At 38.9% G+C, this 25,937-nt stretch overlaps 1 protein-coding gene and 1 pseudogene across 1 annotated transcript in view; both read right to left on the bottom strand.

Moving 5' to 3' along the window:
* Window positions 1-24,523, bottom strand: LOC130454622 (glyceraldehyde-3-phosphate dehydrogenase-like; annotated as a pseudogene).
* RASGEF1A (RasGEF domain family member 1A) overlaps window positions 1-25,937 on the bottom strand; it is a 333,690-nt gene that overhangs the window by 146,734 nt on the left and 161,019 nt on the right. The window lies entirely within an intron of this gene.

A 25,937-nucleotide genomic window follows, 5' to 3' on the forward strand; every position in this document is an offset into this window, starting at 1 on the left:
GGACAGAGTTTATTGACCCTTTACTAGTATCATTCCCTCATAAGAAAGCTGAGACCCTGAAGGAGGAGAAGTGATTTTCCCAATGTTTTGTAGGTAGGATGTGTCAGAGATGGTTTTGAATTCAGGACTCCTGACTCCAAATCAGACATTCTTTCTATTGTACAATGTGGTGTAAAGGCCAACATCCATGCTTAGCACTTTACTTGGCACAGAGCAGGCACATAATAAGTACTGACACTGATTGATAGTCTCTTGTGGAGACCAAAAGATAAGCTGAGAAAGTCTCTGTTCTTGTGGAGCGTTAAGTCTTTGAGAGGGACAAGATTCAAATGGTGATAACAGCATGTGAGAAGGATAGAGCAAAATGACACATGAGGTCTGAGGGGGGAGGCTATTATGGACTGGAAGGATCAGAGAAGGCTTCCTGAAGGAAGGGGCATTTGAGGTGAACTTCAAGGATCAGGTAGGAAATCAGCAGAAAGAGGGAAACTATCTCAGTCCAAGGGAGCAGAAGCAGAAAGAAAAAAGAGCATAAAGCCTGCTTGGGACAGTCACCATAGAGGAGCTGATCAATTCATTGCTTCTCAGTTTAGTCAATACCCTTGAAACTGAGAAGGGTGTCTAGAAAGCAATTAGAGGAGACTTGGAATGAGGAAGACCCAAGTTCAAAAACTGCTCCAGATACTTCCTGGCTGTGTGATCTGGGGCCAATCTTTGTACCTTCTTCAGACTCTCTTCCACCTTAGAGAACTAAGAGGACCAAATGAAATGATGTGGAAAGTATTAGAAATAGATTAAATATTAGCACCCTAAACTGGGCAGCACCAAGTCTAGAATGGATGGAATCTTATCTTCTGGGAGATGGAAGAGATTTCAGAGGTTGTTGAATTCAAACTGAACTCTGCCTTCCAGTTCCCTGTCTGTCTGTGTCACAGACAGTCTGTTCCTGCCTGTCTTAGTCCTCTGAGGGTGACTTGATCCTAAGCCTGACGGGATGATTGGTGTGAGTAGTAGCTGGGAACCACCAGAGCAGCAGAGGCTCCAGCCAAGCTTCTCACTTCTCTTCTGGGCTCAGTCTGCTGTCTATTCTACCTCCACACTAGCTGTCTTGCCCCGTTCCTGTCTAGGTTCCTTTGATGGACTGTCTTCACTCATTAGAATATAAGGTCCTTGAGAATAGGAACTGTATTGTTTGAATTTACTTGTATCACCAGAGTGTAGTTTAGTGGTTGGAACTTAGTAAGCACTCAATAAACGTTCACTTGCAAAATCTGCTCTAGTGGTGACCTGGCTTCCTCAACTGATGGGAATCTCACTCCCACGTTTGGACTGCTTTATGTATAGAAAGTTTTTTTCACAAATTTAGTCAAAATCTGCTTCCCTGAAGTTTCCAGCTGTTACTCTTAGTTCTCTTTTCTCAGGATAATGAAGACTAAGTCTCTTCCCTTTTCCAAGGGATACCCTTTCAGTCTTTGATAGTAATCATCATATACCCATTGCCTTTTCTTCTCCAAGCTTACTATCTCCAGTTTTCTCACCCTATCATTTGGAGGAGTCTTAAGGAGTCTTGCCATCTTAGTCACCTGCCTCTGCATACCCTCTACCTTATCATCATTTTCCTTAAAATATGGAACCCAGAACACAGTATCCTAGATTCAGGTACGGTCTGACCAAAGTTAGAGTGTAGTCAAGCGTACTCTTTTAGGAACATACATAACCCACTTTAGTGGTGTCCTACCCTCAGCTGGAGAAGCTATGGCAAATAGTTGAGTGCTTAACCCAGCAATTGTCATATAGTAGCTAAATAAAGAAATGATTTGTGAATTGAATTGAATAGTATAGTTGGGCAGATTCATGTGCTGTAGTTAGGATTATAAATGTAGAGCTGGAAGGACATGAGAGATCATCTAGTTTTCTAGATTTTTCTTACAGGTGAGGGAACAGAGGCTGAGAGTTTAAATGTCTTGCTCCAAGTCACATGTAGTTGGTGAGGCTAGATTCAAATTCAGGTCTTCCTGACATTTGTTTTTGTCCTTGTATCCTTACTTTCTAGTACAGGGCTATCGAGCATTGTAGGTGTTTAATAAATGTCCATTGAAATGAATAATCCTGGAAGTCTCCCTGGAGGAAGTCATATGTGAGCTGGATCTTGAAGGCTGTATCAGGAGTCAGTAGAAAGATCAATTGATTTAGAGTCAGAGGACTTGGATTCAAATCCCATTTCTGCTGCTTGCTCCCCATATAACCTTGGGCAAGTCAGTGAATTGTCACCCAGAGTAGTATCCAATGTATTCTGTCTTTCCAGGATCCCAGAGGCCCATTCCATGGAGGCTTAGAGCACCACATGCTGAATGGACTCCTGCTGGAGTCCACAGTGCACCAGGGAAAGTAGTCTTTGAAATTTGCATGCATTTAATAATATAAAGATGTTTTATAGATTTGTAACTTTGCACATATTTGTTTTGATGTATTAAAAATTATAAATGTTTAATATCTGACTAAAAATTAAACAAACAGACAGCAGATGAATTGGAAAAAAACAACCTTGGTTCCTCATCTATGAAGTGAAGATATTGGACTAGATGGCCCAGGGTTCCTTACAACTCTACGATTCTCTAATTTGATTAGTGGAAAGGAAGAAGGAAGGTAGTATTTGGGGGATGATACTGATGGGGTGGGGGGAGATGGGAGTAGGAAGGATGGTATCAGCAAAGGTATGGAGGCAAGAAAACCATAAGAGTGTCTGAGGGGACAGTGAATAGATCAATCTGGCTGGAGGCAAAAGTAAGCTTTGGGAAGTCATGGGAAAGAAGGAGAAAAAGTGGGTTGATATAAGATGATGAAAGTGCTCCAGAACTCAATAAATCATATAGGAAAAGTGGTCAGTCTATTTAATCAAATCACAAATTCTCCCAGGCAGCTTTTCTTCTAAGCTGAGTTATACCCCAGGGTCATGTTCTTAAGGAGGAGGCAGGAAACTTCCGTGAACTTACACTGTAGTTTAGAATAGACTTTATCCTCATTGAGTTGTGCATGCCTCCATCATCCCTACTCCCTTGTTTGACCATCATTACTAAACCTTGGGGTCCTAAGCAGCTCATAGTCAGGCAGGGAAAGGGAAGTCCTTCTTCTAATGTACTTTGGGAAAGCACAGCACCTTGGACATTCCTATTGACTTCTGGAGTGAACTTTATCAGAAGATTCATCTTTGGCCACCCCGCAGTTCAGAAGTTTAGACTCACATCTCTCATCAAAGCAATCTATTCTGAGTAAGAGGGTTGAACATTTTCTCTACCATCCACCATATTCCATTTTCTATTAATGGTTGTAGAATCCTTTTACTAGATATCCACTAAATATTTTGCTTCTGAAGACATATATGCCTTTACAATTTATTCACAATAAATTATGGCACTGCTGATAGAATCAGGTTTATTTCCTTTCTGTTGCTACTTGGCTTAGTGGAATTCAGTTCTGATTAATTCCACAAACATTTCTAATGTGCAAGAGATTGTACTAAATTCTGGAAAGAGCACTCAAATGAGAATTAGGAGATATGGGTCTTAGTTTCAGATGTGCCAATGACTAACTAGGGAGCCTTGAGCCTTGGATTCCTCACCTATAATATGAAAGAATTTAGATAAGAACAGGGATGCTTAAAGTGGGATATTCAGAAATCTGGTCTCTAGGGATATGTGGATAGATTTAAGGAAGTCTGTGAACACAGAAGGGAAAAAATGCATCTTTCTTTATTATTACTTATATTTGATTTATTTTGTAATCTTGTATTTGTTTTATTGATTTTTTGTTTGCTTTTTTGCATTTAAAAATGTTATTCTGAAAAGAGATCCATTGGCTACTAGACTGCCACAAAAAAAGATGTTGAGGACTGAAAAAATGGTTAAGAACTCCTGGATTAGAATATGTCTCTTCTAATGTCTCTTTCAGATTGAACATTCTTTAATTTTGGTGATCTTCTCTCTTTTGATTACTACATGGCAAGGATCTAGAAGGTTAAGGAGGCAGGATCTATAAAAACTTAAAGGTGGAAACCTTGTCCTGAGTGAGGAAACAGCTAACTAGAGGAGGCATGTATTTCTAATTGATGTTAATTAGAGAACCCTAAATTACTCATGGGGAAAGAAGCTGAGCTTCAGTGCTATGTGCCCTTCTTTTATCTGTCTGCCTGCTTTTTGACCTTGTGCTTGTGGGAAGGAATAATGTCAAAAGTAGTGGAGATGGACAGGTCTGACCAGGGCCCAATTCATTGTTTATTGCCCAAAAAATATCAAATGATAGAAACAAGGAAATCATGATCTGACAGTTAGGGAATCCAGCTTAATTGCTGCCTAAGTGATTCCTTTCATGAATTCCTTGAATTCCTTGACACAATTTATTCATCTCATATATGAAGGTGACTGACTGAGGTACTATAATGCATTTCACTCCCCAGATCCCAGAACCCAAGAATGTTAGACACTTTTAAAGAAATCCAACTTCAAAGGGGTTAGACCATTGGTTTCTATAGTCATAGATTTTGAGCTCAAAGGGATGTTACAGACCATTGAGGTGAATCTCCTCATTTTAAAGATAGTGAAACTGAGGCACAGAGAGTTTAAGTACCTTACCTAAAGTTACCCAACTAGAAGTTGTATATTAGTAGAATTGTGATTTCATGAACTCCAAAAGTCTTCCCTCTTATACACTGTATTTTTTATTTGTTCATTTGTTTTGGATTTTTTGTTCTGATATAAATGGGACCTTAGGGGCAACTAGGTGGTACATTGGATAGAGTCCTGAGCCTGGAACCAGGAAGACTTAGGAAACCTCTGATTTCAAATCTAGCCTCAGACACTTACTAGTTGTGTGACCATGGAAAAGTCAGTTGACCCTGTTTGCCTTAATTCCTCATTTGTAAAATGAGCTGGAGAAGGAAATGACAATTCATTTCAATTTCTTTACCAAGAAAATCCCAAATAGGGTCTTGGACACGACTTAAAAATGACTGAATACCAGTAAGGACAAATGGGTCCTTGGCTAGGTTTTAGAAATATTTTGTTGCTTGTCATATACCAGAATTTTGGTATACTGTGATTAACCTAGAAGATTGGTAACAAACTTTGAGAACTTTGGTTCTCCCATAGAGGACATTGACTAGACTTTCTCCATCCCTATCCAGGGTCAGAGCGATGGATTTAAGCTGAAAGAAGAGAAGTTTGAGTTGGCTTAGAAGATACTTCCTGATAATGAGACTTCGAAATTTAGGTTGTCAATCTCTACTGGAACAACTTTTTATTGCACATCTGCAACTATACAAAGGCAAAATAAAAAAAATGGCCCCTATGCTGAAGGGGCTTACATATTGTGGCTTAGTGGAAGAGTGAAGGGATTCAGACAAGCAAGTCCAAGAGAAGGCTCCTGATAGTCCAGAGGGAAAGGCAAGAATTCTAAGAAGCTGTGATGGGAAGGAAGAACATTTCAGGTATATGACAGCTTATTCAAAGATACGGAAGCCAGAGATAGAAGGGTAAATACATGGAACAGCAAGCAGAGTGTTCCACTGGAGTTTAAAGCAGGTAAGTAGGAGTAACACAAAATAGTCTAGAAAGGTAACGTGGATTCTCACTGTGAAGGGCTTTAAATTAAAACTTGGATTGAGGAGTTTACCTCAATCTTTGAGGCAATGGGGAATTACTGAAGATCCTTGACTGGGGAGGAACATAAACTGATGTCTGGAATGGTTATTTTGGTGGTTGTATAGAGGATAGAAGGGAGAGCCTTGGACTATTCGAATAGTCCTATCACGAGTCTGCTCTCCAAACTATGGAAGTGGTTGTGTAAGTGGAAAGAAGCAAACACATTTAAGAGATGTGGAAGATATAGAATTAAGAAAACTTGCCAACTAAGAATGACCCTGAGGTCATGAGTCTAGTGGCTGACTGGAGGGTAGTGCCAGCTACAGAAAGGGGGAAGTTTGTAGGAGAACTGGTTTTAAGGGGGAAGAGGATGAGTTCTATTTCTGACAGACTGAATTTGATTGTTGGGTGGTTATATAATTTCCTTTTGCAGAAGTATTTTAAATGGAGCTGAGACTCTTGCCTTGGCTGGTTTGAACACAGTCTGGCTTGGAAGCAGAGGACTGAATGGGATGACCTTTATAACATGGGACTTTCCCAAAAAGTGTTTTTAGGTAATTGCTCTGTGGCTAATACAAAGGCTATGTCTGCTGGTGCTTTTTTCCATTGCTATGTCAATTTTAGCCAGCTCAACCCAAAACATATTTGTTGACTACTTACAGTAGCTCTGTTGCCTCTACTATAGATGTTGTTTAGTGGTGCCTTAATAGCTTAAGTGGAGATTTCCAAAACAAACCCTTGGGTTCTTGTAAACCTTTTCATGTTGGAGTTGATATTTCTCATCATGGGGGCCAAGAGAGAGTTGGTGCTTAGGACTTGTGAACATGCCTGACTTTATGGTAACCTTTTCACAGGCCAGCTGTTCCTTGCTTCATCCTGGGAACTCTCCAAGGACTTCAGAGGTTGCCTGATCCTTTGGAAATTTTTTTTCTTGCTGAGGACAGCCCAAAAGTTTTCTCAAAAATTTACTTGGCCAGATTTTGGTGTCAGTTAAGATACAGCTGGAGTTGAGGGGGATTAGGAAACCTCTGGGTGTGTTTCATTCCCTGGATTGGACCTCAATGTCTGAATATAATAGTCTCACCAGAGTGGGTGGCAATAGTGTGAAAAAGGCATAGGGAAATTTTCTCTAAAAATGTCTCTCTTTGTGGGAATCTGTATTGTTTCCACAAAGGGGACTGGGGGAAAGGCAGTGGCTTGAACCCACAGATACTCTGTCCAGTGACCTAGTCTTCTGGAGACAGGCCCAGATTGATTTCAAGAGGTCATTCACCCCAAGGGTCAATCAAATTTCTAAGCCAAATTCCTCTCCAAGCATTGTAAAAAGCCTGGCCGCTGTCCACACTGTCTCAGTCTTCCAGACTGATAGTTCTCTCTCTTTCCTCTAATTAGTAGAAATTAAGTTGATGGGAGGGAGGGTTTCTACTCTTATATTTTTCTTTAATCTATAATTTAATGGGGTTCTGTGCCTATAAATACTTTGTCTCTAAACAATCTGACTGTCAAAATGGCAATTCAGCTTACTTTTTTCTATTTGTAAATGTTTTGTGTTTAGCAAACTTCTGAAATGACTCATAAGTTTTTTAAAAAATTAATTAATATTTACTAATCAACAACTGTGCCCTAGACTTTGGAGATGCAAATCCCAGAGAAGGAAATAATCCCTATCCTCAAAGAGCTTACATTCTCTCTGGGGATTCCACATGTAAATATACAAATGAGTATAGAAATGTATAAGTATGTATAGAAGGCATACACAGTGAAGTAATTTGGAGGTGAAAGGGTACTAGGAGCTGAAGGGATCAGGGAAGGCTTTATTTATGTGCCCTATATTTGGCTGCTGGTGATAGAATCCCAATACAGTGATGGTCTCAGGGGTAAGATGGTAGGTAAAGAGCAAACGAATATTGGGGATACCTACTTTATTACTTCCTTTTCCCAAGATGGGGAGATGCTTCAATATAGTGATTTCCTTTGTGGAAGTGGTGAGAGCCACTGGCTGGAATAATAGAATCTATGCTCTCTTCTTGGTTCTCCCTCTAACCAACTGTGTGACCTGGCCCAAGTCATTTACCTCTTAGAGATTCAATTTTCTCTTCTTTACAATGAGACAATTAAACTAGATGATCTGTAAAGTCGCTCTCAAGAGTGAAATGATGGTGGCTTCAAGTTATTCGAGTTTTCCACAAACTTGAAAAGTGGTTTGCCACACCCATCTTCCCTGGCTGCCTCCCATCCAATGGCTCATGGGTGCCTGATATTAGACATTATTTTTTAATGATACTAGGCTTCTTCCTGAAAGAAAGGTCTGTTTTTTTAGAGACGATATTCTTTAGGTGAGGCTCTAGGGCTTGGAGTTCTAGGGCACTAGTCTCTGAAGAATTAGAGTTGAGTGTTACCCAAAGGGCAATAGAAAGGGGCATTGTAGACTCAAGTAGGCTACCACCAATTAGAAATGAAGACTTGTTTGGGGGAGGTAAGGGTAAAGGATGTTAAAGATGTATGACCAGGAACAATTAAGAAGCACTCCTCACATAGCAGAATGAGCTACATTGATTGATATCCTATGACCTTTACAGGAAATTGGAGGACAGTTTCCATCATCTTGGCTTGCATCTAGTGGTGGATTCATGAGAGGAATGGCCAAGAATAGAATTCGCACATTGCATTTTACCTGTCATTGTAGATTGAAAAGTTCTGTTCCCTCTTGAGGGGAGGATAGCAACCAGAAGTCAGGGAAGCCATATTTTAGGTTTTATTGGTGTCCTTGAACCCATACCAAACAAGTAGCCATCTATTCGCCTATTCTATGAACAAGGTTAGCTGCTGGTGATCCTCTTCTCCTAGATTAAATATCATTCATGATGATACATGTGGGTTCTTTGTTTTATTGTACACATTTTTTTACTTTTATTTATTTTTTCACTGAATATGGTGACTTTATTGATGGTACACAAGATAGGACTCTATACTCCCCACTCCCCCACTCCAGGGGTGCTTTGGGGCAGGGATGTGAATGGGGTGAGGGTCCCCAACATAGGGACATAGGTTATTATGGATGTGGGCTCCCCAATGGAACTACTCTCTTTTTTGGCTGGAGATGAAGATCCATGGCTTTCCACTTTACTCCTTGGAGGCCATGTACATCATGAGATCTACTACATGGTGGCTGTAACCATACTCATTGTCATACCAAGAAATGCGCCTGACAAAATGGTTGTTGAGGGCAATGCCAGCACCAGCATCAAAGGTAGAAGAGTGAGTGGCACTGTTAAAGTCACAGGATACAACATAGTCCTCTGTGTAGCCCAAGATGCCCTTCAAGGATCCCTCTGCAGCTTGCTTTACCACCTTCTTAATATCGTCATATTTGGCAGCTTTCTCCAAGTGGCAAGACAGATCCAACATGGACACATTGGGAGCAGGAACACAGAAGGCCATGCCTGTGAACTTCCTGTTCAGCTTGGATATGACCTTGCCCACAGCCTTGGCAGAACCAGTGGAAGCAGGGATGATATTTTGGGCAGCCCCATGCCCATCATGCCACAGCTTGCCAGAGGGGGCAATCTACTGTCTTTTGGTAGTGGTAATGGCATGAACTGTGGTCATGAGTCCTTCCACAATGCCAAAGTTGTCATGAATGACCTTGGCCAAGGAGGCCAAGCAGTTGGTAGTGCAGGAGGCATTACTGATGAACTTGAGGGAATTATTGCATTTCTCATGGTTCACCCCCCATCACGAACATTGGGGCATCGGCAGAAGGGGCAGAGATAATGACGTGCTTGGATCCACCCTTCAAGTGAGCCCCAGCCTTTTCCATGTTGGTAAAGACACCACAACATACTCCAACTCCAGTATCTCCCCATTTAATGTTGGCAGGATCCCGCTCCTAGAAGATGGTAATGGATTTTCCATTGATCACCAGCTTTCCCTTCTCTGCTTTTACAGTGTATTTGAACTTGCCATGGATGGAATAATTTTGGAACATGTAAACCAAGTAGTTTAGGTAAATGAAGGGGCCATAGATGACCACAACTTCTACTCCACTGCAGTTGAATGCTGCCCTGGTCTCCAGGAGTCCAATGCGGCCAAATCTGTTCACTCCAGCCTTTACCATCTTGTCTAAGGGATGCGACTGCAGCAGAGGATCCTGGAAGTGAGCTTGGGAGAATAGCTGAGAGCCACACACCTTTTATTTTTATGCATCTTTTCTCCTTAAGTGAAGGAAGCCCTTGAAGTCATGACCTAAGTTAGCAGTTTGCAATAACCTTCCCAGAAATCCAGTAGAAAAATTTTCTCAAGTTTTGCCATTGGAGTTCAACCCAAGGAGACTGAGAGTAAGGAGTCCAAGACAAAGTTGCCATCTGTGACTATTGTATTTTAAGAGTTAAACAAAACTGGAACTCCCTCTCCCCACTAGACAATGTTTTATAATTCTATTCCTTAGTATTAATTAGGCCTTTTACTCTCAAGAGGAAGTTATGCTGACAGATTTGTGAGTTCTGGCAATGGTATATCTTCAACTTCAACTGGCTACATACATCACCTAAGCCAGGTATGTATAGTTCTCACTAGAACATCTAGCCATTTGCAGAATGGACACCAACTGTAGGTCTATATTTCCTAGTTGCAGGGTGAGAGAAATGATAAATTTATAGAATATAAAATAATACTTTATAATGGAAGGAGCTCTGGAATTGGAATCACATGAAGTACATTCACACACTGGCTTGAGTGATTTATCTATTCCTTGAGATTGCATAACATGGCATAATGGAGAGAGCCTTTAACTTTTAGGAGGCAGCAAGACCCAGGTTCAAAATCAACCTTAGAGATTTAATCTTAGGACAAATCATTATCCTTGTATTATTATTTTATATTTCATGTTCTGTGAACTCTTGCACAGGTGGATAAAATAACTCCTTTTTGTAGCTGAATATACATATTGGGATGCAAACATCTCTTAGAGGTTCATGGAGAAGATCCTCAGCATGTTTCCAGGGGGAGATAAAGATACCAGAGAAGATGTGCACTTCATCCAGATCTTATTTGATTTTGGTTTTCTCCTCTAGGTCTCTTTATTTTGAAAACTTTTCTTTGCACGTATCTTGGGAATTCTGGGCATTTGACATGGTAACATCTATTAAGAAAATTGTTCTTAAGTGTTATGGCTCAATGCCACATCTGGGCAGTTGTAGGTATCAGTTCAGATAGTAATAAAGATACAATTCCAATTTGAGTTATTTTTTTATTTCTCTCAGATATTTTGGGCTTTTTGTTTGTAGTATGGGGATCTTATCATTTCTACATCCGTGAAATATAGCAATGCTGATATATAATTCTAACTACCAGTTCATGTCTTGCTGGGTAATTGTCAGATGCTGAATATTACTATAGTCTATTGGGATATATTACATCATTTCTGCCATTTCTTTACACAATCAATATTGATTACTAAATCTGGATTCTTTAACAATACTTAAATTTCTAGAGGTTTGTCAATCTTGAATTAATATCACAAACCCTTCCATTTCCACAATTCCATGTTGTAGCCATTTACTTGTTGCTTGTCATTATTATTATCATTATTGGGTGACCTTGGGCAAGCTATTTAATTTCTCTAAGCCTCAGTTTCCCTTTATATAAAATGAATGAATTTGACTAAATTACTCTCAAGGTCTCTAAATCTTATGACTTATAGAAATTTGATAGCTGGTTAGGGATTTAAAGACCATTTAACTCTATGTCCACATTTCACAGATGAAGAAACAAAGGACCATGGAGGGAAATCAGATCACTTGACAAAGGTTGATGATCAGCACTTAGTAAGAGGTGGCGCTCAAAGAAGATCATAGGTTTCTAAACTTCCCCAAATATGAAGCCTCATGGAATCCCAGAACATGGAGGTCATTTTGGAAGTCTGTTGCCAATGCATTGCACATTGTTGGTGCTCCAAAAAATTCAGAGACAGCTTGAATTGGATGTTATGGAGTAATAAGGTCTATGATGGGAGAACTCAGACCCTGAGAAGTTCAGGCCAGGTCACTTGCAATGCTGCAATGTGGTTAGAAACCGATCTCCTTCCAGGAACTGTGCCAATTGGAAATTTATCTTAGTATTAAAGTTCAGCTGGTTGATTTTAGATTGACTAGTTAGGGATCCTTGCCTTTAATGAAATGACCCTACTTGCAAAGGGGATAGTTGGCAGTGCCAGTTTCAGCAGTTACTGATTCATTTCATATGTTTTTTCCTTTCTTTTCTGTCAGCCTGCCCACCTCCATCTCCCAATCCCTTTTTTCATTCCATAGTAATGCATCTCCTCCTCTAGGTATTAGTCCACTAGAATTTAATGCTACTGATTCTGGGGAAAAACATGGACTAGATAGTAAAAGGCCTCAGGAGTTTGGGGGTGAGGAGGGAGGAAGAAGGAGCAGGAAAAAAAGAGATGCTAAGCTTCTTATAGACCCTTTCTTTTCTTTTCCCTTTCTTTAATCAGAATGTTGCAGAGGATCAAGGACCATTGTCTGCCTCTGGGTTTGAGTTTAGTTAGATTACTCAAGTCTCGTGATAATACTCTGCAAGCCCATACCAAAGAAAAAGAGATATTGAGATATATCAACCCAACCTCACTTTGGGAATCTTTTCTGTCCAAAAGGGTCCAATTTATAAAGAGAGTAAGGACCATTAATTGACAGCTAGGGCTACAGAGACCTTCCCAGCCCTATCCTTCAGACATCTTTTCAACATCATTGTTTTTTTTCCTTTTGCAGGGAAAAAAAATTCTAAACCTCCAGCTATCATCCTGCACCATCTAAACTAATTCAGAATTAATGGGAAAAAGAAAGTGTGAAACCCTGGTGGTCTAAAGAACCTAGTTATAGAGTAATATGTGCTATCTCCATCTGTGGCATTGTGAGTAATGCTGTTTCCATTGTGGGGAGAGGGAGTGTACTGGTACTAAGTTATTTTTGGGAGGTAAGGAGGTGGATATCCCATGATTCCACTTCCTTATCCCTTCTGATGGGAAAATGGGTCTTCTGCTTGGTTTAGTGACCTTCAGCCTGTAGTTGATATTTTATGAGGCTAAGAAGCCATCAAAGTACTTGTCACTGTTTCTTTGGGGTTTCTACCCTTACCTCTTCACTCTGGGCTGGCTTCTTAATGACTCAGAATCTTATTTTCCTTTCTTGTATAATGAGGATTTGAACTTCTGAGAGGAAATGACTTCTGAATTCCTTTCAAACTCTATAGTTATGATGTTATTGATCCCCTACTAGACCATAACCCCATGAAGGCAGGAATTATATATGATCTAAATTTTCTATCTCTTCCCCTGACACCTTTCTCCACAAGGGCTTCTTGTCCTTATTTTCTCCCCCTCATTTTAACTCCCTTCACAATCTTATTAAGTATTTCTTGAATGAATGGAAAGTAGATCATTTGAGGGTCTAAAATATTTCTAGGAGACTGCAAGGTCAGCTGTTCTCTCTAATATTTGCCAGAAGTTCCTTCCAGCTCTAAAACTATTGTTCTCTGAGTTGTCCAACTGATGCTCGGAAAGGGTGTGGGGGGTAGGAGAGGGAAGGGAGGAAATGGCGAACAGAAGGCCATGCCATTGAGGACAGCTGTGTAACCGTCAGCTCCCTAAAATCAACCTTCCAGGTTTCCTTTGGTTTCTGGCTTCTCTGTAAAGTGTAACAAGTAGCTCACTATTGGCTCCTAGACAATGCAGGAGGATGCAAGCTGAAAAGGATCCAGAGTGACTGAGCTCTATAGAACCTTGAGAATCTGGTGGAGTCAAGGAAGAAGATTTCTCCCCTTGTCCTGTCACTGCAAACATCTCTTTCCTTTTGCTTATATTTTAATTCAAGTCCAACCACCTAACTTTTGTCTCCTTTGAGGTCTAGCTTCCTACTAGCCATCTGCAAACATCTGAAGCAATATTTTATGTTCCCCTTCCAGGCCTGAATTCCAATACCAATGGGTATAGATAGGAGCAAAGAGTGGGCCTTCTACACCTCATCTAGGTTTGTGAGTCTTGTCCCTGGCCCCACCTAGGTGACTGATCGGCCTCAGGAGTTCTCATCCCTCCCAATACAAAAGCCCCTTAGTGCCCTCTTCTGGCATCCTGTGCTCCATCAATGGTCCATACTTGCTTTAGAGAAAGTTGGACTCATTTTCTGTGACCTGACGAAGCAACATTGGCTGGGAAAATTGTTCCCCAGAATGGTGGAGATTCATTAGGAAATCTTAATTAACCCTCCATGATCTTGGGAGAGAAGTTCCCTGAGGAAATATTCATCTTCCTGAGTTGACTTTTCTCATCAGGAGATTAATGGTGTTGATGACGATGATGACAATAACAAGAAGAATAGTAGCACAGCCATTTGGCCCTCTCAATAGTCTTATTAGTTTCATTTCGCAGAGAGAAAACTGTATCTGATAAAGGTCAAATGATTTGTCCAGTGACATCTAGACATAAAGTGTTACAAGGTGGGATTTGACCTCTGATCTTTCCAACTCTGACTCCATCTCCAGAGTTCTATCCACTGTTCTATGTTAGCTTTCTCAAAAGCAATGCTTATGTGTTTTCCACTCATCAATTTCACCCATCACCTTGCCAGAGTTACACCTGGAAAGGTAGGCTTTCATTCAGTCAAAAAAGCCTACCTGGCATGATTTTATTTTCATTAAACTAGATCATAGTCTCATAACTGGTTTCCCTGTTTCAAGTGTCTACCCTCTCCAGTCTCTCCTCCAAGTTAATTAAACATCATTTACTTGCATACAGCCCAAATTCTGGTCAAATTCAACTAATGATTGGACTAATATCTTTGCCTACTCAGTCTTTCATGCCTGGAATGTACTCCCTCCTTATCTCCGATTCTTAGAATCCCTAGGTTCCTTCAAGTCTCACCTCTTATAAAAGACCTTTACTAATTTATTCATTTGTTAGGGCCACTCCAAATTATTTTGTGATTATTTTGGAGTTACTTATTGGTGTATTTATGTACATGTTGCTTATCCTTCTTCCTCTCTTACCCCCATGAGATATGTTTCTTGAGGGTGGAGGGTGTTTCATTCTTGTATCTGTGTTTTTGTATCCTTGGAATATCATATGTGCTAATTTAATGTTTAATAAATGAATGAATGAATAATTTCAGGAACAATGGAAAATTCTGACTCCTCTGAAATACAATTCATCAGGCTCATTGATACTTTTTTAAAGGTACATTTTAAGGAAAATAAAGTTTTTAGTTTTAAATCAAATAAGAGAAAGAGAATGCAGTGACTTTTATTTATAGAATTATCCTGGAAGATTTTTTTCTCTTAGTCTTTAGATTTACAAAGAACTAAATAACCCAAGTTAGGGAAATAGATTAGTATCACAGAGGAAAAAAAAATGGAAGACAAAGAAAGAATCTCTCTGGTATCTTATATGTGTTAGACAAAGATTTGTCCTGAAACTCGTTCTTCCTTCTGTTGCTGCTATTTCCCTCTTTTCCTAAGTGGAATGCCTAGCCAGTTCAGACCTTGGACCTCCTCTTCAATGATCAGTTTAGCTTTTACATTGTCTACAGTCAACTAGATATATGAAACTTAGCAGTACCAGATCTCAAACTGTTGCAAATATGTAATCATGGAAACAATCTAGTATTGATTAAGACAGAGTGGTGGATCAGTAGAATAGATTAGGTACACATTACAGAGTAGTAAATGATTGTAGTAATGTAGCATTTGATAAACCCAAAGGTGTAAGCTTTAGGGGCAAGAACTCACAATTTGATTCTCATTGCTTGGAAAACTGGAAAGTAGTTTGGCAGAAATTAGGCATAGGCTAACATTTCACACCATATACCAAGATAATGGCAAAATGGATAAATGATTTAGACCTAAAGAGTGATATCATGAATAAATTATGGAAGCATAGAAAAATGTCCCTGTCACATTTATGGATAAGGGAAGATTTATGATCAAATAAGAGATGGAAAGATTCACAGGATATGGACATTTTGGATAATTCTGATTGCATGAAATTAAAAGAATTTTAAACAAACAAAACGAATGCAGCCAAAATTAGAAGGAAAAGAGGAAATTGAGGAAAAACATTTACAACAACTTTCTCTGATAAGGGCCTCATTCTTCAAATATATAAGGAAACGAGCCAAATCTATAAAAATAAGAGCAATTCTTCAGTTGATAAATGCCAAAGGATTTGAAAAGGCAGTTTTCATAAGAAGAAATCAGAGCTATTAATAGTCATATGAAAAATGTTCTAAATCATTACTGATTATAGGAATGCAAAGCAAGACAACTCAAAGATACCACTTCACACTTATCAGTATGACTAGTATGACAGAAAAAGAAAATGATGAATGCTAGAGGGAATGTGGAAAAATTGGGACACTAATAATTCACTAGTGGTAGAGATGTGAATTAGTCCAACCATTCTGGAGAACAATTTGGAACTGTGCCAAGAGTTATAAAACTGCTCACACCCTTTGATCAAGCAATACCACTATTAGTATCCCAAAAAAGATAAAAGGGGAAAGAACCTATTAATAGAAAAATATTTATAACAACTCTTTTTGTGGTAGAAAAGAATTAGAAATTGAGGGGATGTTATTCACTGGGGGAATGATTAAATAAGTTGTGATATATGATTGCGATGTAGTACTAAAATACTATAAGAAATGATGAGCAGAGGGGCAGTTAGGTGGCTTAGTGGACTGAGATCCAGGTCTAGAGATGGAAGATCCTGGGTTCAAGCCTGGCCTCAGACATTGCCTAGCGGTGTGGCCCTGGGCAAGTCACTTAATGCCCATTCCGTAGCTCTTAACACTCTTCTGTCTTATTTACCCAATACCCAATATTTTAAGGTTTTTTTTTTAAAAAAAGGAATGATGAACAGAATAGTTTCAGAAAAACCTAGGAAGATTTGTGTGAACTCACATTAAGTAAAGTGATAACCAGGAGAACATTGTAGGCAGTTACAGCAATATTGTAAGGGTGATCAACTGCAAAACAGTTAGTAACTCTTATCAAGACAATAATCCAAGACAATTCCAAATGACCCATGATGGAAAATGCTATTCACCTCCACAGAGAGAACTAATATACTCTGAATACAGAATGGAGCATAACTTTTTTTTTCTTACTTTCTTTTTCTTTTTCATCTGTTTTCTTTTGTAACATGGCTAAATTGGAAATATGTTTTAAAGGACTTCACAAATGAAATTGATATCAAACCGATTGCTTTCTCAAGGAATAGGGAAGAAAGAAGGGAGATAATTTGGAATTCAAAAATTTAAAAGATAAATACTAATATTTTATATGTAAAGATGTTTCTACATTAAAAAAGATCTCTTAGAAGGCCAGATATGGGGATACCCACCTGTGATCTCTGCTGCTGGGAAGGCTGAGGCTTATGCTGAGTTTGGGAGTCCTGAATTTCAGCAGGGTTAGATTCAATTGCTATTCTAAGTCTAGAACCAATATGGTGATATCCTGGGAATGGAAGGGTCATCAAGCTGCCTCATGAAGGATGAAGGGACTAAGGTTGGGAAAAAATAGAATAGGTTAACTATTCCGTGCTGACCAAGACTGGGATTAAGTCTCTGAGTGATCACTATTCTTTCAGCCTGGGCAAGAAGAGAAAGACCCAGTCTCCAAACAAATAAACAAAAATAAAACAAACTCATAAAAGGCATGGTCATTCATACCTTTACCTATAGAGGGTCCCAAAATTCTTAGTGCAGTTTTAAGCCATAGCTTATGTTCCAGAAGTCTTAGGAAGTTTATATAGCTTAAATTATAATTAAATTATATAGCTTAAAGTTTATGTAGCTATAGCTTACATTTTAGATCAAGTATTTAAGTTGTAAATATAAATAGCACATTTCACTTTGAGTCAGTTAGGAAATCTCGTATGTAGAGCTGAAATATACCTACCTTTAAGTAATTTCTCTTCATTGTCTATTCGCCAGGGCCAAGAAGCACAAATTTAATCCCTCTTCTTCATGACAACTCTTAAAATACCTGGGCAATTATTCTGCTATCCCTAGAGTGTATCTTTTCTAGACTAAACAACTCCAATTCTTTTAATTTACCTTCCTTTGGTTGTCTGCCTCTAGATGAAGGGTTTTTAACCTTTTCTTGGCTCATAGACCTCTTTGGCAGTCAATCTAGTGAAGTCTATGGAGCCTTTTTAGAATCATCTTTTTAAATGCATAAAATAAAGTAGGATTACAAAGGAAACTGATTCTATTGAAATGATGTTGTAATTTTCTTCCCATCTAAGCTAATGGAACCCCTGAGATCCATTGGCCCAGAGTTTTAAGAATCTCTGCTTCAGACACACTCAATTTCACAGAGTGTATATTTGGAAGGGCCTCAGTGGTCTCAGTGCCAACCTATTTTCAAAAGCAATCTCCACTATTACATACTTACAAGTGGCCACTCAGCTTTTCCTTTAAAATATGGGAACCTGCTGTCTCTCAATTATTGGGAAGATTTTTTTTTTATTTTTTTCCAATACCAAGTCTTCATTTTTCTTTTTTGCAGATTTCATTCATTTGTTACTCCAGGAACCACTTCCTGGACCAAACTAAACAAGTCTAATCCCTCTTTCACATGATAGCCCTTCTAATATTTGAATGAAGTCATCATATCCTCCTAAGTCTTCTCTCATCTAAGTTAAACATATCAAATCCCTTCATCTGATACTCATATGATGTGAACTATTGTACCTTCACCATCCTGGTTTTCTCCTCAGTAAGTTCTCTAGTACAAATTCCAGCCCGTCCATGCTCTCCCTAAAATATGGTACCCAGAACTGAATGCAACATTCCATATGTGGTTCAACAAAAGCAGAGAGGATAGTGGGACTATTATTCTTTTAATGAAGCATAAGGTCAGATTTAGGGCAGCTAAATGGCACAGTGGATAGAGTTTCAGGTTTGGAGTCAGAAAAACTTATTTTTTTAGTTCAAATCAGGCCTCATATATTACTTGCTGTGTGATCTGATCAAGTCACTTAACTCTGCTTCAATTTCCTCATGTATAAAAATGAGCTGCTGAAAAAAAATGGCAAAGCAATCCTATATCTTTGCCAAGGAAACTCCAAATGGAGTAATGAAGAGTCAGGCATGATTGAAATGACTGAACAACAAGAAATTCGTATTTCCATTTTTGTTTGCCTTATCACACTTACAATGAAACTGCTGTACACTAAAACCTTCAAATAGTTTGTCATTTGGGATTCCAACTTTTCTTCTATGCTCCCATTCTAATAAAATGTCCTGGGGAAATAGAATCATAGAATCTCAAATATGAAGAGCATCTAGCCCAACCCAAAATATGAATGCTCCTTACAATAGCCCACAAAAGTAGACATCCAAATATTGTGTGAATACTGCCAGTGTCAAAGAGTCCACTATCCATCAAGGCATTCCATTCCAATTCATATAACTATTGTCATAAGAAGAGAGCTTAGGTTGAGTAAAATCTACCTCCCTGAAAGTTCCACCAGTTGTTTTGGTTTAGTCCATGAGAACAAGCAGAATACATCTAATTCTTCTTGAAATGGTTGAAGAACAATTCCATTGTTCCTCCTACGCTGTCTGTTCTTCTGGCTAATTGCTTCCAGTTCACAGGGTCATAGCTTTTGAGATGGAAAACACTGTAGAGATTATATAATGTCCAATATTGTCATTAAAAGGGAGGAAGCTTAGACCTGAAGAAATGAAAAGCCTTATTCTGGATCACACAGAGAATAAATGGCCAAACAAAGATGTGAACTGAGGTTCATTGACTCCAACTCCATCACTTAGACCAGTCTCAGGGCACTATGGTTTTGAGTCTTCCATCCTCTCTGGATAAGTTCCAGCTATTCATTCCTGAAATGTGGCACCCACAAGTCAATAGTCTAGGTGTTGCTGGTCTGACCACTTCCAAGTCTAGAGGTACTAGAAGCTCCCTTGTCCTGGGCACTATACTTCTATTCATGTAGTCTGTTTGCATTTGCTTATATGACCTCTTTCCATAGTTGAATCATATTGAATTTGAAGACCACTAAAACTCTCAAGTATATTTCCCATGAACATATAGTTAAGTGTATCAAATGTTTTCCAATTCTTTTGTAATTGATTCTTTGAACTAACAACTACTTTGTGCCAAGAGCTGTACTAAAGGCTTTAAAATATATAATCTGGGGGGCAGCTGGGTAGCTCAGTGGATTGAGAGCCAGGCCTAGAGACAGGAGGTCCTGGGTTCAAATCTGCCCTCAGATACTTCCCAGCTGTGTGAATCTGGGCAAGTCACTTAACTCCCATTGCCTAGCCCTTACCACTCTTCTGCCTTGGAACAAATACACAGTATTGATTCCAAGATGGAAGGTAAGGGTTTTAAAAACTATATATATAATCTGATCCTTAGAACAAGCCTGAGAGGCAAGTGCTATGATTATCCCCATTTTACAATTAAGCAAATAGATAGGGTGAATGACTTGCCTAGGTTCATATCACTAAGAAAAGTCTGAGGCTAAATTCAAATTCAGATCCTAGTGACTCCAAACATCATGGATAAACTTATAGAAGAGCTATTTGGGGTATTCTTTCCTCTTTCCCATCGAATCAAATAACTTGCTGACCTACTCTGTGTTTAGTTTTCCATACCTATAGCTCCAAAGAACCTTTAGCAAATCTGGGAAGATTTAGCCTTTAATCACAGTTCAAATGCCCCGGTAATTTGGGGATGGCTAGCCAGTCACTGCTGAATAATATTTGATAATCCATTTCTGTTCTGCTTTCAGACACTTGGGCTTGACAAGTGAAAGCATCCTGGTTTTGTTTTTCAGCTAAGCAATCCCTTTATCTTCTATGACAAAGCAAGTGCTGATGTCAAAACAACCTCCAGGGGATTCTGGAAATTCATAAAACCCTCTGAGCACTGTTTTGCTCTTGCAATCCCCATTACTTTTCCCCCTTTCCTCCTTCTTCTGATTGTCAGTGGGAAGCCAAATGCCACTAGTCAAGTAGAATAATTAGAACTGATGTCCCATCAGCAAGACTCACAGAGGGGAAAAGTCATTCCATTCATGAATGGTTCCTTGAAAGATGAATTTTTGCAGCGCATCCAGTGAATCCGAGACTGCAGGGTAGGCAGAAAAGCACTGCTCGTTTCTCTCCCTCCTATCCAATGCTGCACCACCAATACTGTGAGGCTGGGCACCTGGCCAGGTCTACCTGAGGAGGGGACCCCAGCATGGCTAATATGGCACCAATGTAAGAGGGCTAGCTTCCTTGGGATGCTCCTGTGGCCCCAGTTCAAAGAGCTATTGAAGTTCTGGTGTCTCAGGTACTTGGAAAGATCTAGGAAATGATGAAAGGTGCCTGGATAGACTTTGCCCTAACCATCTCTGGAGGCTAGGTAGATGACGTGTGGGAAGGTTAGGAGTTGTATTTCTCATCTCTTCAAGAAAGGGTTTCTGAACTTCATTGCATTTCAAAGTGGGAGGCAGGTGGATGATGTAAGTATATAGAGTATTGGAGCTGGAATCAGCAAGACATAAATTTAAATAACGCCTCAGTTATACTTGTTAGCTGTATGACCTTGGGCAAATCATTTCACTTCTGTCTGCCTCAGTTTCCTCAACTGAAAAATTGGGATAATTATCTCACCTACCTCCCAGGGTTGTTGTGAGAATTAAATGAGATAATGAATGTACTTAACTCAGCTCTTGCCCCATCATAGTAGGTGCTTAATAAATGCTCATTCTGGTTATATGATTTTTGGGTTTTGTTTTTAGAAGATGACTCTATTACAAAAATGAATAATAAGGAAGTAGGTTTTGAGTGATAATATATGTACAACCCAGTAAAATCGCTTGCCAACTCTAGGATGGGGGAGGGAAAAGATGGGAGGAGGAGGAGAACATGAATTATGTAACCATGGAAAATTTTTAAAATAACATCTAATAAAATAAATAAATGCTCATTCCTTTCATTTTCCTTTCACGTTTCAGGCATTTTCTCTGAAGAAAGTCACATCCATTCATACCTAGGACTGTCCTTTGGCAAAGTAGCTTGCCACCAAGGTCTCTCCTTTCTGTAGCCTTTTTCCCACTAGCGTAGTGCCAACTCCCTTTAAGCTTACCGTACCTCCCTGTTTAATCCTCACTTCCTCCTGTCTTAGGTAAGCCATTTATACCTTAGTGTGAATTTAACAACTACCTTACAGTTATAGAACCCTTGAGGTTTAGAAGGGTCTTAGCTCATCTGTGAGGCAAGGTAAAACAACAATGATTGTCTTCATTTTCTAGATGAAGACACTGAGGCTCAGAAAGTTGGAATAACTTACCCAAGCTTATACAACTGCTATAGGACTGAATGTGCTCCCCTCTGACTCACCTCTCCCAAATATAAACACTCCATATCACCAGAAATACTTTTAGGCTTAGCAAGACTGAAGTGGAGTCAGTAGGTAGAATAGTAAATTACTACCCACAATAAATGGCACCCTTGCTCAGCAGGTCACATGGATCTCAGGCAGCCTGGCTGAACTGTCGTCTTCTATATGCAGGCTTATGCTCTCTAATTCCACTGTTCTTTTCATGCCAGGTCAGGAAGATTTCATAAGCTCCTAGGATTACAGATTTAGAATTGAAAAGGACCTTAGAAGCCATTGAGTTCAACCTCCCTCATTTTAGAGATGAAGAATTTGAGGGATGGGCCATCATTTAACTGTGACTTGCCCAAGGTCATACAAATAGTGTGAGGTAGGATTTGCAGCCAGTTTCTTCTGAATCAAAGACCATTGTCTTATGTCCTGTTCTTTGTTCTAGTTGGTCCTGGACACACCAGGAATATGCTTACACTTAAGATTTGAGCACATCTAACTGTGATGGTGGTAGAGGAACTTCCTGGGACCATTTGCTTTTTAATTGTTGACTTTGTGGAAATCAGTTTGGGAAAGAGGAGTCCCCAGAGGCCCAGGGCTTTAAGGCCTTTGTTAAGTGCTCTTACTGTATCCATTAGGAGATATTAATTGAAGTGGAGATTCATAGGCTGATGACCTGGGGCCTAATTTCAGGAAGGATTATAAAAACGGAAAAGGGACTCCCTGAGAACATTCCTGAGGGTTATTTATTCATTTATTTTTTTACATTCAATGAAGCCAGTCATCTTTTTTCATTATTTGGAAGTAGAGTTTTCTTTCTAGGATCAAATAACAGAAACTATGTTATGGGAGGGGTCATTACTATTATTGCAATGAACCATTCTAGCAGTGAAAGGATCTATCATAGAAAAGTGAAAAACAATAAAGATGAACGGATTGCCCCAAGTATTGACTTTGACCTTGCATCCCATGCTTGAACCTTCAGGTTAGTCTTTATTAACAGAATCATAGAATCTAAGGATTTTAAAAGACCTGAGAGGACATCATCAGATTTGGAGCTAGAAGAAACATTGACTTACAGAAGAAGAAAGAGAACCAAAGACTTTAAATAATTTTCCTAATGTCAAATGGAGCTGATATTTGAGCCTGGGTCAGACACAGATTCAAACAGAATAGAAGCTATTTAATCCAATACATATGCACAAGAATCTCCTCTATAACATACTTAAGAATCATCATCCAGCCTTTTCTCTAAGACCTGTAGTGTGTGTGTGTGTGTGTGTGTGTGAGAGAGAGAGAGAGAGAGAGAGAGAGAGAGAAAGAAAGAGAGAGAGAGAGAGAGAGAGAGAGAGAGAGAGAGAGAGAGAGAGAGAGAGAGAGATCTCATTATTTATTAATGCTGTCCATTCTATAGTTGGATATTTCTAATTATTAGGAAGTTTTTCTTCACTTTGTGATGAAATCTACCCATCTCTAACTTTTACCCCTTGTTTCTAGCTCTCCCTTCTAGTTCCAAGTAAAATAAATCTCACTCCTCTTCCAAATGATAGCCTTTAAATTATTTGGAGAGCTATGATGTCTCTCTTGAATCTTATCTTCTTGAGGCTGTAATCAATGCATGTTCACATGAGATGAAGTCAAAAACCCTCACCATCTTAGCCACTCTTCTCTGGTCACCTACTTTGCTGGCAGCTTTACTGAAATTTGGTGCTTAAGACCCCAGTCTCATTCTACACATGGGTTCAGTTCAATATTTTTGGGGTCTTCATGATCTGTTTAGAAGCCTTTTGGTTGGTCATAGGTTCAATAAGAAAAGTCCCACTCTTGGTTCCCTGGGTTTTCTCTCAATCCATTTCAAGTTATTATCCCTCCAGTGATCTTTCTACCACACTACATGAAGTTTTTAAAATACCTGGAACATGAATTCTCTGTGCAACAAGACTAACAAGTGAATCTGTTGCCTTTATCACTAATGACAAGGACTTATTACTTGCTGACGTAGCACATAACATTTATGAACAACCATAATATATTTTTAAGTCTGCAGAGTATTTTCTACACATACTATTTAGTCTGAATTTCACAACAAACCTGTGAGGTAGCTCTTGATGACAGCTATTACTGTCATCCTCATCTTACAGACAAGTAAAGTAACCAGAGGTTAAATGACTTTCTATGGGTCGTATAGCCAGTGTTGAAGAAAATATGCACCTATGTATTCTTGATTCCACATCCATCACTCCAACCCCATAATATCTTTCTTGTTTTTCAAAATTCTTGATGGTTGGTGATGACAAAAAAGACCCTGGAACAAGACTATACCCTTAATAGCCATCATCTAGCAAGAAACATCTTATACATATGTTGAGATCATACAAGATTCCTTGGGAAAAAGTGACTCTTTGATATATTGGTTAGTTTTGATGAACTGATGTTCCTTTATGAAAAATTCTTTGTTATCAGTGATGACTCTGAGAAGAGAAGGAATGTTTTGGTGAATGGAACTGACAAAGTCAAAAGTTATCAAATAAAAAATTTTAAAAGAAAAATGTAACTATAGAAATAATTGTTTAATGACCATCTGATTATTAACATAGATGAATAATGCAAGTTGTATTCTGAGAGAGCTATTGGACACTGTCATTGTGTATGCTTCCCTAGACTCCTAATGGAAAAGCAATTTCCTATTAAAGGCAAAATCTTCTGGATGTTCCTGTTTGTTGATATGATTGTGCTAATTGTACCAAATCCTAGAAACTCTAAGGACTTCTCAATAATATTCATAATTCCTCAAGATAAGTTAGTCTAACAATAAATACTAGAAAACAAAATAAGATAAAATGCTTATTGCCTAGACTATGCATGTAGGTAGATGGATACTCCATTAATGCAGTCCTTTAGTAGCTATAATTGAAACATACACAACAGATGGACAATGTGTTAGGCCTAGAATTGATGTCAATGGAAGTTATGAGTGATTTATCCAGGGTCATACACAGCTAATAAGTGTCTGAGGTCAGTTTTGAACTCAATATTTTTTTTTTACTTCAAGTCATACTCTATGCCCAATGTACCACCTAGTTGTAGCCAAGAAGTAAGAATGATAGATGACAACAGGTTAACAGCTTCAGTGCTGAGAATCTGAGAAATGTAAAGAGACTTTCATGCTCATTGGCAAGATCCATTGTGGATTTATGAAAGAACATAGATAAGACTCACATGGGATGAGAAGACATGAATGATTTGTTATCTACTCTGATTAAAGGGCTCCCTGCCCTCCACATAAAATTGTGGATCCATTGAAATATTGAGTATAAGCAGAGCACTGTCCTAGGTGCTAGAGATAAATAAAGAAATCATTTGAAAGTACTAGGTAGCACAGTGGATAGAACGTTGGGCCTGGAATCAGAAAGACTTATCATCCTGTGTTCAAAGATGACTTCAGACATTTATTAGCTGTGTGACCCTGAGCAAGTCACTTAACCATATTGCCTCAGTTTTCTTATCTGTCAAATGAGTTAGAGAAGGAAATGGCATACCATTCTATTATCTTTACCAAGAAATCCTCAAATGGGGTCACAGAGTCAGACATAACTGAACAACACAACAACACTGCTTTCATGGATCTGATTGTGTAACAGAAGTAAAGAAAATGCATTAATAAATAACCAAGTTTGAATTAAAAAGCATTTAATAAGCACCTAGTATGTGTAGATCTTATGTTAGACAGTAGTGGAGATATAAAATTTAAATTAGACCTGGTTCTTCCCCTTATTTATAATGCAAATTAGAAATAGTAAGAGGGTTTGGTGACAGTGGAAAACAGTCAAAAGCATTCTGGATTTTGGATCGGTTTTCTCACTGGAAAATGATGGAGTTGGATCCTTTAAAACTCTAAAGTAA

This window comes from Monodelphis domestica, chromosome 1 (assembly GCF_027887165.1).
Source record: "Monodelphis domestica isolate mMonDom1 chromosome 1, mMonDom1.pri, whole genome shotgun sequence".
NCBI classification, from domain to species: Eukaryota; Metazoa; Chordata; class Mammalia; order Didelphimorphia; family Didelphidae; genus Monodelphis; species Monodelphis domestica.